This window comes from Somniosus microcephalus, unplaced genomic scaffold (assembly GCF_052327205.1).
Source record: "Somniosus microcephalus isolate GS21.2 unplaced genomic scaffold, FLI_Smic_1.0 scaffold90, whole genome shotgun sequence".
Lineage (NCBI taxonomy): Eukaryota > Metazoa > Chordata > Chondrichthyes > Squaliformes > Somniosidae > Somniosus > Somniosus microcephalus.
Genome location: NW_028225277.1, coordinates 22,029 through 35,003, shown reverse-complemented (window position 1 = coordinate 35,003; position 12,975 = coordinate 22,029). Strand labels below are relative to the sequence as shown.

Genomic DNA, 12,975 nt, shown 5'->3' with positions numbered 1-12,975 from the left:
AGATGTCCTCCACCACCACGGAAAAAACCATCACAGCATTAAGGACCATATTCGCCAGGAATGGGCTGCCTGAACAGATCTGTTCTGATAATGGACCGCAATTTGTATCCGAAGAATTCAGGAAGTTCTTAAAAAACAATGGGGTTAAGCACTACACGTCCGCCCCATACCATCCCGCCACCAATGGATTGGCTGAAAGGTTTGTCCAGACCATCAAGAAGGCCATAAAGGCCATGGGTAATGAAGACATAAATCTACAACATAAGGTAGATAACTTCTTGTTTGCGTACAGGAATGCAACACGTGGTTACAAACCAAACCCCCGCCATGATGTTTTTCAATAGAAGCCTAAGATGCCGGCTGGATTTGGTCAAGCCAAACATCAGAAGGGACGTAGAGAACCAGCAATTTCAAAGCATGAATGAAAGGCCAACTAGAACCTTCCAGATAGGTCAACCAGTTTTGGCCCGGGACTACCGTACTGAGAAATGGCAGCTTGGAACTATTTGCACACAACTAGGACCGCTGATGTATACTGTGGATATTGGAGAAAGCATAATAAGGCGCCATGCTGACCAGATCATAGTCATCCGAAAAGGGACAACCGACACCACAACTCTATACGCCTAATGATGAAGCAGAGATACCCATAGTATCTACCTCTGATCCGGTGATACTGGAACCAGATGAACCCGACACTGGCATTGAAGCCGAATCGACCTTGCCAAAAGAACCTACTACACCACCGAGGCGTTGTCCGGACCGAGTCAGGAAGCCTCCAGAGAGACTGAATTTGTAATTGATTAACTTCAGCAAATGTGTATATTATTGTTCTTGTAAAAATGTTATTTAATGATTACTTAAAATGTTATGTACTATTTATCTAAAAGGGGAGGAATTGTAGTGTATGCACCTTTAAGAGGAACTATGTTTTTGAAGCCCCTGTATACTGTACCAGTAGTGACCACTCGGGTATATAAGCCTGTGTAGCGTCTTGTGCAGTTAGTTCACCTCCAGACTTTGTTCAGTAAACATTTGTTAAATCAACTCCTGCATTCCGTGTCTCCATTAACACACGGATCGAACATCTGGGATCTCAGAAAACACCACGAATATACAACTGGTGGATGTGACTGCTGTTTTACAATCATAATTCTCCATTTGTGTGTGTACCCATGCACGTGCGGCCATTGAAACTATCAATCAGCGGCCTTTCCTTTCCCCACTGTGGAAATGTAAAAGCGATTCAGTTAATTCAGTACCAGTTTGAGACTTTGTAAAATTCAGTACGTTGCTGTTTCACTAAAGCTGCCACTAGTGGAATAAACACACAACAGCAACAGAGGGGCAAGCACAATGTATGAGAAATGATTAGTGGTAACATAATAGGGAACACGAACGCCTTTTATAAACATATAAAGCATGAAAGAATAGTCCAAGGAAAGGTGGGGCCGATTAATGACCAAAAAGGCAATCATCTTGTGGAAGCCGAGGACACAGCTGAGGTAATAAATTAGCACTTTGCCTGTGAAGTAAGATATTAAAAATTGGATTTAATAAGGTAAAACAAACCAGGATTCATCTGTAACACCAATATACAAAATGGAGGGAATAGGTTAATTCGTGCTCCGAGTTGAACAATAGAAGTCTGTAAAAGTTGTATAAACCCAGATAAGGTTTAAACAGGACTACGGGTTAACTGCTGAGAGATTAAAACTGTCAAAACAACCCCTTAGAAAGAGGGAGAGATATATGGGTTCGGCCACGTGAGTCGACACCTTTGCACTTAAGGGTTTGTTAGTGTGAAGCTCAACAGGGTTCTATTCTTTAAACTAACTAAAGTGTTTTTGCTCTGTAGAAATAATTCAAGAGAGACAGAAAGTCTGCGGATTGCCCGCTTTGGAAAGATCTACTATCTTAGAGAAATACTTAAAAAGACCAAGCCATCTGACAACAGCAAATGGACGATCGTAAAGTAATAAAGTTGAGGCCCCGGGTCATGAGAAAGTAACAGGACCAACTGATAACGAAATGTGAGATTTGTAAGCGACTGGAAGAATGGAATGTCACGGTTTTATAATTACAATTTAACTATAATTCTGTATATGCTAATAAGCTTATCCCCGCCTTTAGGGCAGGGCCTTAATTTTTGTATAACTGTGTGAACCTCAAGAGGTTCGGTGGAGTTGGAGCCTTGTGTTGGGACGCAAGAGCCACAGCTCCCCAGGCCTGAATAAACCGTTTTTACTTCAATTATTGGGTCTGTCTTTCTTACAACAAGCCAGTGTTGTCGACTTTGTATATCACTTAGTCCACACTTTGGGGGCTTACATCACTCTGCATTCACTAAAGCAGAGAATGCTGCCAATCGCACAGTAAAGGAGGAGCTGGTAGAGAAATTGGACAGGATATAAATCGATTAGGACGATGTACTAAAACGGTTGATAAGGCTCAAATAGAAATGTCACCCGCTCTGCCACAATCTTCCAATCCTTGGATCTGAGAAAGGTGCCAGAGGACTGGAGGGCTGCAAACATTACTTCACTGTTCAAAAAAGGAGAGAGTGATGAACCAAATAACCACAGGTGACTCAGCTTAACATCGGTGTTGAGCAAACTCCTCGGGACAACATTTCCAAAACAAAATTAACTGTCTCTTGGAAGAACATGGGTTAACTAGTGACAGCCAAAATGGATTTGTTTTAAAAGGCAAATCAAATCTGGCTGACTTGAATGAACGAATCGATGAAATAGGAGGGTTGATGAAGGTGGTGCAGCTGATGTTCTGTATATGGACTTTCAGAAGGCCTTTGATAAAGTACCTCATAATAGACTGGTTAACAAAATTGAAGCCAATGATATTAAAGGAGCAGTGGCAGCGTGGATACTAAATTGGTGAAGGGACAGAAAACAGACAGTAGTTGTGAACCGATATTGTTCACACTGGAGGGAAGTATACAGTGTCCCCAGGGGTCGGGATTAGGACCACTGCTCTTTTTGATATATTTCAATGACATGGACTTAGGTATACGGGGCATAATTTAAAAGTTTGTCAATGACACGAATCTCAGAAAAGTCGTAAACCGTGAGGTGGATAGCAGAAGACTTCAGGAGGAAATGGAGACACTGGTGAAATGGGCTGACACATGGCAGGTGAAATTTAATGCAGAGAAGTGTGAAATGCTGCATTATGGAGGGAAGAATGAGGCGATTAAATTGTACCAGTTGGTTTTAATTGTAAGGGATTGCAGGAACAGAAAAACTTGGAGGTATAGATACAGACATCTTTGACGGTGACAGGACAGGACGATAAGGCTTTTGAAACGTATATGGCAGCATTGGCTTTATAAATAGAGGCGTAGGAACAGGAGTAGGCCACTCATTCGTTCCAGCTTGTTCGTCCATTCAATTCGATCATGACTGAGCTGTATCTTAACTCCATCTACCCGGCTTGCTTCTATGAGGTAAATCATGCTTGACTAATCTACTGGAAATTTTTGAGGATGTAACTGGTAGAATAGAGAAGGGAGAACCAGTGGATGTGGTGTATTTGGACTTTCAGAAGGCTTTCGATAAGGTCCCGCATAAGAGATTGGTGTGCAAAGTTAAAGCACATGGCATTGGGGGTAAGGTACTGACTTGGACAAAGAACTGGCTGGCAGACAGGAAGCAAAGAGTTGGTATAAACAGGTCTTTTTCCGAGTGGCAGGCAGTGACTAGTGGGGTACCGCAGGGATTGGTGCTAGGACCCCAGCTATTCCAAGATTCAACACCAGCTGAGTGAAGACATTTCTCATCTCAGCCCTAAATGGCTTACCCATTATCCTTAGGCTGTGACCCCTGGTTCTGGACTCCCCCGCCATCGGGGACATCCTTCCTGCATCTAGTCTGTCTAGTCCTGTTAGACTTTTATAAGTTTCAATGAGATCCCCTCTTTCTTCTAAACTTCTAAAGTCCGTGTGGTGAAGGTACTCCCACAGTGCTGTCACGGGGGGTGGGGGGGTGGGGGGGGGAGTTCCAGGATTTTGACCCAGCAACGATGAAGGATCGGCGATATATTTCTAAGTCAGGATGATGTGTGACTTGGAGGGTAATTGGAGGTGGTGGTGTTCCCATGCACCTGCTGCCCTTGTCCTTCTAGGTGGAAGAGGTCGCAGGTTTGGGAGGTGCTGCCGAAGAAGCCTTGGCGAGTTGCTGCAGTGCATCTTGTAGATGGTACACACTGCAGCCACGGTACACCGGTGGTGGAGGGAGTGAATGTTTAAGGTGATGGATGGGGTGCCAATCAAACGGGCTGCTTTGTCCTGGATGGTGTCGAGCTTCTTGAATGTTGTTGGAGCTGCACTCATCCAGGCAAGTGGAGAATACTCCATCACTCCTTACTTGTGCCTTGTAGATGGTGGAAAGGCTTTGGGGAGTCAGGAGGTGAGACACTCGCCACATAATACCTAGCTTCTGACCTGCTCTTGTTGCCATAGTTTTTATGTGGCTGGTCCAGTTAGTTTTCTGGTCAATGGTGACCCCCCAGGATGTTGATAGTGGGGGTTTCAGCGATGGTAATACCATTGAATATCAGGGGAGGTGGTTCAACTCTCGCTTGTTTGTGTTAGTCGTTGCCTGGCACTTCTGTAGCGCGAATGTTACCTGCCACCTATCAGCCCAAGCCTGAACGTCGTCCAAGTCTTGTTGCATGCGGGCATGGACTGCTTCATTATCTGAGGAGTTGTGAATGGCGCTGAACACTTTGCAGTCATCAGCGAACATCCCCATTTCTGACCTTATGTTGGAGGGAAGATCATTGGTGAAGCAGCTGAAGATGGTTGGGCCTTGGACGCTGCCCTGAGGAACTCCTGCCACGATGTCCTGGGGCTGTGATGATTGCCCTTCAACCACAACCATCTTCCTTTGTGCTAGGTATAACTCCAGCCAGTGGAGCGTTTCACCCCCCCAATTCCCATTGTCTTCAGTTTTACTAGGGCTCCTTGATGCCACACTCGGTCAAATGTTGCCTTGATGTCAAGGGTAGTCACTCTCACCTCACCTCTGGAATTCAGCTCCTTTGTCCATGTTTGGACCAAGGCTGTAATGAGGTCGGGAGCTGAGTGGTCCTGGTGGAACCCAAACTGGGCATCACTGACGAGGTTATTGGTGAATAAGTGCCGCTTGATAGCACTGTCGACGACACCTTCCATCACTTTGCTGATCATTGAGGGTAGACTGATGGGGCGGTAATTGGCCAGGTTGGATTTGTCCTGCTTTTAGTGGACCGGGCACACCTGGGCAGTTTTCCACATTGTCGGATAGATGCCAGTGTTGTAGCTGTACTGGAACAGCTTGGCTAGAGGCACGGCTAGTTCTGGAGCACAAGTCTTCAGCACAACAGCTGGGATGTTGTCGGGGCCCATACCCTTTCCTGTATCCAGTGCAGGCAGCCATTTCTTGATATCACGTGCGAATGGTATGTTTAAATCTGAGACACTGATTGGGTACAAGGAGGGAACAGAATTCCTGGCAGGGGCCAAAGACCATGTCTTGGGTCTTACCAATGTTTAATTGGAGAAATGTGCAGCTAATCACAGATGGATGTCGGATAAGCAGCGTGAGAAAGCAGAGTCAGTGGCGGGTTCGAGAGAGCTGGTGGAGATGTGGAGCAGAGTGGGGTCAGGGTACATGTGAAAGCCGACCACTTGTCTTCGGCTGTCTCCAAGGGGTAGCACGGAGATGAGAAACAGGAGGGGGCGAGGGGCGATCAATGGGGGACTCCAGTGTTAACAGTGCGGGAGCGGGAAGAGAAGCCATTGATGGAGATTCTCTGGCTACGACTGGATAGGTAAAAGTGGAACCAAGTGAGGGCAGTCACAGAATCACAGAAACCCCACAGAGCAGATAGAGGCCATTTCGGCCCATCGAGCCTGCACCGACATATCCCACCCAATCCCCGTAACCCCGACACCAACACATATCCCACTCTATCCCCGTAACCCCACGTATTTAATCCCCCTAACACTAAGGGTCAATTTATCATAGCCAATCAACCTAACCCGCACATCTTTGGACTGTGGGAGGAAACCGGAGCACCCGGAGGAAACCCTAACCCAGAGCTGGACAACGGGGGAGAGGCCTTGGAGGATGTCGTGCTCGACCGTGTCAAAGACGGCAGAGGCCGAGAAGAATGAGGGGGGATCGTTTACCATGGTCACAGTCTCAGAATGTGTCGATTGGGACTTTGGTTGCTGCCATTTCAGTGCTGTGGCAGGAGCAGAAACCTGATTGGAGAGATTCAAACATGAGGCTGTGAAAAAGATGGGCAGAAATTCGGGAGGCGGCAAAACATTGAGGAAAGGGAGGCTGGAGATGGAGATGCACCTGCCTGACTCTTCACCCACGTGGCAAACGGGACGAGTCTCTGATCAAACCCTCTTCTGTGAAATACACAAACCTTATTTGTGATTCAATGTTATAGAAACAGTTAAACTCATTTCACTTTTACAGAATATTCCACGTGCTCTGGCTGGGCGACTGGAATCTCCCAGTTCCACCGGAAGAGTTTGCTTGTTGCACGTTACAGAATTAGAGCAAAGCTTCTGATGTTCTCTTTATACCAAACTGTCTCAGAAAATGCGGCATCGTCACCTCCTGTTTTACATGGAATTAACAGCAGAGAAACCAGCTATTCAGCCCAAGTGGTCTGTGCCACTTTATGGTCCACACGAGCCTGCTGCCAGCACTCTTCATCTAACCCCATCAGCATAACCTGAGATTCCTTTCTCCCTCATGCATTTATAATGGGGAACAAAGAAATGGAAGACCAATTAAATACATATATACTTTGGTTCTGTCTTCACAAAGGAGGACACATTGAAACTTATAAAATTCTAACAAGACTAGACAGATTAGATGCAGGAAGGAAGTTCCTGATGGTGGGGGAGTCCAGAACCAGGGGTCACAGTCTAAGGATAAGGGGTAAGCCATTTAGGACTGAGATGAGGAGGAATTTCTTCACCCAGAGAGTGGTGAACCTGTGGAATTCTCTACCACAGAAGGCAGTTGAGGCCAATTCATTAAATATATTCAAGGAGTTAGATATAGTTCTAAAGGCTAAAGGGATCAAGGGATATGGGGAGAAGGCAGGGACAGTGTACTGAAATTGGATGATCAGCCATGATCTAATTGAACGGCGGAGCAGGCTCGAGGGGCCGAATGGCCTTCTCCTGCTCCTATCTTCTATGTTTCTATCAAACACCTCATTCAATGCATATTTTACTTGCAGTGAGGCTCAGCAACATGGAACTTACCTTCTGACCGATCCTGTACAATTCAAGTGATGTTGTTCCTCTGTCCCCCCACGGGCACAGCCCCCCGCCACCTCACTGACCCAGATACCCGCCCCCTACGGCCCAGCACTCCGCACCGCCCCAACACTGGCCCAGGCCTCCGCCCCCTCACTGGCCTAGGCCCCCGCCACCTCACTGGCCTAGGCCCCCGCTCTCCCCCACTGGCCCAGGCCTCCGCCCCCCACACACACTGGCCCAGCCCCCTGCCACCTCACTGGCCTAGGCCCCCACTCTCCCCCACTGGCCCAGGCCTCCGCCCCCTCACTGGCCTAGGCCCACGCTCTCCCCCACTGGCCCAGGCCTCTGCCCCCCCCACACCCACTGGCTCAGCCCCCCACCCTAACTAAAGAAGTTATGGATAGCATTAGATTGAAAGAAGAAGCTTATAATGTTGCAAAGAATAATAGTAAGCCCGAGGACTGGGGGAAGATTCAAAAACCAGCAAAGGTTGACCAAAACATTGATAAGGGAAAAATACAATGAGAGAAAACTAGCAAGAAATATAAAAGCAGATTGTAAGAGCTTCTACAAGTATGTAAAAAGGAAGAGAATAGTAAAACTAAACATTGGTCTCTTGGAGGCTGAGACAGGAGAAATTATTATGGAGAATAAAGAAATGGCAGAAACGTTAAACAAATATTTTGTATCTGTCTTCACAGTAGAAGACACAAAAAGCATACTAAAAATGGTGGGGAACCAAGGGTAGGAACTTAAGGTAATTAATACAAGTCGAGAAAAAGTACTAGAGAAACTAATGGGACTAAAAGCCGACAAATCTCCTGGACCCAATGACATACATCCTAGTGTTCAAAAAGAGGTGGCTGAAGAGATAGTGGATGCATTGGTTTTGATCTTCCAAAATTCCCTAGATTCTAGAACGGTCCCAGCGGATTGGAAGGTCGCAAATGTAACACCGCTATTCAAGAAAGGAGGGAGAGGGAAAACGGAACAACAGGCCAGTCATTCGGAAAATGCTGGAATCGATTGTTAAGCAAGTTGTATCAGGGCACTTAAAAATCATAACATGATTAGGCAAAGTCAACATGGTTTTATGAAAGGCAAATCGTGTATGACAAATTAATTAGAGTTTTTTGAGGATGTAACTAGCAGGGTAGATAAAGGGGAACCAGTGGATGTAGTATATTTGGATTTCCAAAAGGCATTCGATAAGGTGCCACATAAAAGGTTATTACACAAGATTAGGGCTCATGGGGTTGGGGATAATAAAGCAGCATGGATAGAGGATTGGTTAACGGACAGAAAACAGAGTCGGGATAAACAGGTCTTTTTCAGGTTGGCAGGCTGTAACTAGTGGGGTGCCGCAAGGATCAGTATTGGAGCCTCAGCTATTGACAATCTATATTAATGACCTCGATGAAGGGACCGAGTGAAATGTATCCAAGTTTGCTGATGATACAAATCTAGGTGGGACAGTAAGCTGTGAGGAGAACACAGAGTCTGCAAAGGGATATAGATAGACTGAGTGAGTGGGCAGTAAGGTGGCAGATGCAGTATAATGTAGGGAAATGTGAGGAAGAAAAACAGAATACTTTTTAAATGGTGAGAATCTTTCAAATGTTGGTGATCAGAGATTTGGGTGTCCTCATGCAAGAAACACAGAAAACCAGCATGCAGGTACAGCAAGCAGTGAGGAAGGGAAATGGCATGTTGGCCTTTATTGCAAGGGGCCTGGAGTATAAGAGTAAGGAAGTCTTGCTACAATTGTACAGGGCCTTGGTGAGACCACACCTGGAGTACTGTGCACAGTTTTGGCCTCCTTATCTAAGGAAGGATATACTTGCCTTGGAGGCGGTGCAACGAAGGTTCACTAGATTGATTCCTGGGATGAGAGGGCTGTCCGATGATGAGAGATTGTGTAGAATGGGCCGATACTCTCTGGAGTTTAGAAGAATGAGGTGTGATCTCATTGAAACATATAAGATTCTGAAGGGGATTGACAGGGTAGATGCCGAGAGGTTGTTCCACCTGGCTGGAGTGTCGAGAACTAGGGGGCAGAGTCTCAGGATAAGTGGTCGGTCATTTAAGACTCAGGTGAGGAGGAATTTCTTTACTCAGAGGGTTGTGACTCTTTGGAAATCTCTGCCCCAGAGGGCTGTGAATGCTGAGTCATTGAGTATATTCAAGGCTGAGATAGATAGATTTTTGGACTCTAGGGGAATCCAGGGATATGGAGATCGGGCAGGAGAGTGGAGTTGAGGTCGATGATCAGCCATGATCGTATTGAATGGTGGAACAGGCTCTAGGGGCTGTGTGGCAGACTTCTGCTCCTACTTCTTACGTAATAATGCTGTGCTCAGCATTCACTATCTGACAATACTCCATATCTGCTGGTCACAGGCTATAGGTTTGTCTCTGAATCGTGTTCAATGAATTGATTTTAATTAGTTTCACTGTTCAATCTTTCCCCGATTTGTCACCAGATCTGAAATATTTTAACACTGAGGTCCGAAGGTGTCGGTGTGAGTTCAGCCCCACCTAACAAACAGACACATGTCCATCTGCTGGGCTCTGCTCCAGAGTCACCTCTTAGATCAAACCCCTTTACTTTAAAACATACACAAGATTCACTGTGACTGTGTGTTTAGAGACAGAAACTGATCTCACTTCACATCCCATTGCACGGCCTCATGCTGGATAATTGTGCTCAGTGGTCAGACACTCCCACTCTCATTCTCGCCAAGACCTGCCTCACTTTGTAACCTGTGTGTACTGTCTGCAGGACCAGTGTGTATCTGAGTCACTGGGTCTCTCTCTGACCTTTCTCCCCAGTCCATCTCCAGGACCAGTGTGTATCTGAGTCAATGGGACTCTCTGACCTTTCTCCCCAGTCCATCTCCAGGACCAGAGTGTATCTGAGTCAATGGGACTCTCTCTTACCTTTCGCCCCAGTCCACCGATGGAAGCTCTTTGAATCGGAAGAGTTCTCTCTGGTTGGTGCTCACAATCCTGTGCTGGTTCACCTACTGTTGTTCCTCAGTCTACAATCCCTGTTTACTTCGAGCTGAGCACCTTCCTCAATCACGCCATCATTCACCGGGAGATCTAATTGCGGCAGAGCAGAAAATAAGAACAATATTGAAAGCGTGAAATAATGTAATGTAGACTTTTAATCTGCTTATTAAAATTCAATTTCAAGGTCGAGTATTTGTTTGATTTTGTCCCTTTCCTCAGATCCCCAGTTCCGGGGCTGTGTGTTTAGTTTGGAGATTTTCCTCACAGTAAATTTCCACCCTCCCGAGACTCCCCCATTTACACTGCTCTGGGCAGAAATGCGCCATTTCCTGTCCAAACTGCTGATGAACCCACCGCGCCCTCCGCCCCCGGACCAGCCCCTGTATTGTGAGCTGCTTCAGCTCATTCCCCGGGACCTGATGAACCCACCGCGCCCTCCACCCCCGGACCAGCCCCTGTATTGTGAGCCGGTCCAGCTCATTCCCCGGGGAGTTACTAACCGGAGCTGTGATCCTGTGAATCCCCTCCCTCTGTGTGATATAAAAAATTAGATACGAGACTTCCGCATTCTCACTGCTGTAGACAGAAATGCGCCATTTTCTGAGCGGAGTTACTGACCGGAGCGGTGACCCTCCCTCGCTGTGATCCAAACTCCGGGCTGAGCAGCCGCTGTCGGGCCGAGTGCTGAATGGAGCAGAGTTCCCTCAGTCACAGAGCGCGGCACCCGTAACCTGGGCAATGACCCTGTTTCTGACCCTCACTCATCGATCAACCCGGCCCGGCACCAGAGGCAAGCTGAGCCGGACCGGCAATCCCCGGAATGACGACAGCGAGCAACACTGCGCCTGCGTCAGAGAGCGAGGGAGAGGTACTGCGCCTGCGTCAGAGAGAGAGAGAAAACGAGCGAGCGAGAGGGAGGGGTACTGCGCCTGCGTCAGAGAGAGAGCGGTACTGCGCCTGCGTCAGAGAGAGCGACAGCGCCTGCGTCAAAGAGAGAGCGGCACTACGCCTGCGTCTGAGACAGAGCGGCACTGCGCCTGCGTCAGAGGGAGCGCGAGACTGCGCCTGCGCGGGAAGGCAAGGGAGCGGCACTGCGCCTGCGCGGGAAGGCAATGCAACTCTGATATTTCACAGAATCACAGAAACCCCATAGTGCAGATAGAAGCCATTTCGGCCCATCGAGCCTGCACCGACACATATCCCACCCGATCCCCGTAACCCCTACACCAATACATATCCCACCCTATCCCCGTAACCCCACGTATTTAATCCCCCTAACGCTAAGGGTCAATTTATCATAGCCAATCAACCTAACCCGCACATCTTTGGACTGTGGGAGGAAACCCACGCAAACACGGGGAGAATGTGCAAACTCCACACAGACAGTCACCCGAGGCCGGATTCGAACCCGGGTCCCTGGTGCTGTGAGGCAACAGTGCTAACCACTGCCACCGTTTCAGAAATAACAACAGAAAATGCTGGAAATACTCAGCAGGCCAGGCAACATCCGTGGAGAGAGAAACAGAGTTAACGTTTCAGGTCTGGGACCCTTCATCAGAACTGGAAAAAGCTGGAGATGTAACATATTAAGCAGGTGCAGAGATGGCCAGGGGAGGAAGTTATTGAAAAAACACACTGTACTATTGAAAGAGGCAGGAAAGATAAAATGTTGCAAATGGGAATGGCAAAAATCATACTGCATGAAAAATGGGGGCAGGGATAATTATCTGAAATTGTTGAACTCGATGTTGAGTCCGGCAGGCTGTAAAGTGCCCAATCGAAAGATGAGGTGCTGTTCCTCGAGCTTACGCTGAGCTTCATTGGAACAATGCAATAGCCCGAGGACAGAGAGATCAGAGTGGGAATGAAGCGGACAATTAAAGTGATAGGCGACCGGAAGCTCAAGGTCACCGTTACAGACTGAACGGAGGTGTTCCGCAAAGCGGTCGCCCAATCTGCGTTTGGTCTCCCCAATGTAGAGGAGACCGCATCGTGAGCAGCGAATGCAGTATACTAGATTGCAAGAAGTACAAGTAAATCACAGTTTCACCTGGAAGGGGTGTTTGGGGCCCTGGACAGTGGGAAGGGAGGAGGTAAAAGGGCATGTGTTGCATCTCCTGCGCTTGCACGAGAAGGTGCCAGGTGAAGGAGAAGGGCTGTTGGGGGTGATTGAGGAGTGGACCAGGGTGTCGCGGAGGGAGTGGTCCCTTCGGAATGCTGAAAGGGGAGGTGAGGGGAAGATGTGTTTGGTGGTGGGATCACGTTGGAGGTGGCAGAAATGGCAGAGGATGATCCGTTGAATGTGGAGGCTGGTGGGGTGAAAGATGAGGACAAGGGGAACCCTATCGCGGTTCTGGGAGGGAGGGGAAGGGGTGTGAGCAGAAGTGCGGGAAACAGAACGGACACGGTCAAGGGCCATGTCAACCACAGTAGAGGGGAATCCTCGGTTGAGGAAAAAGGAAGACATGTCGGAAGCATTAGTATGGATGGTGGCATCGTCAGAACAGACGCGGTGTAGACGGAGAAACTGGGAGAATGGAATAGAGTCCTTACAGGAAGCGGGGTGGGAGGAAGTGTAGTTCAGGTAGCTGTGGGAGTCAGTGGGCTTGTAGTGGATGTTTGTTGAAAGCCAATCGCCAGAAATGGAGACGGAGAAGTCAAGGAAGGGA

General features: G+C 47.8%; 1 protein-coding gene across 3 annotated transcripts in view; it reads right to left on the bottom strand.

Annotated features, from left to right (window-relative positions):
* The window catches only part of LOC147083082 (NACHT, LRR and PYD domains-containing protein 3-like), a 77,323-nt gene extending 66,181 nt beyond the window's left edge, over positions 1 to 11,142 (bottom strand). For 2 of the 3 annotated variants that reach the window (XM_085980269.1, XM_085980270.1), the window contains exons 1-2: positions 10,925 to 11,141; positions 10,232 to 10,396 (exon numbers count right to left, since the gene is read on the bottom strand). The gene's annotated coding sequence lies outside the window, so the exon portion shown is untranslated. Of the gene's footprint in view, positions 1 to 10,231; positions 10,397 to 10,924 lie in introns of all 3 variants that reach the window. The other variant, XM_085980271.1, reaches the window with a different exon arrangement.
* Positions 11,143 to 12,975: the final 1,833 nt, after the last annotated feature.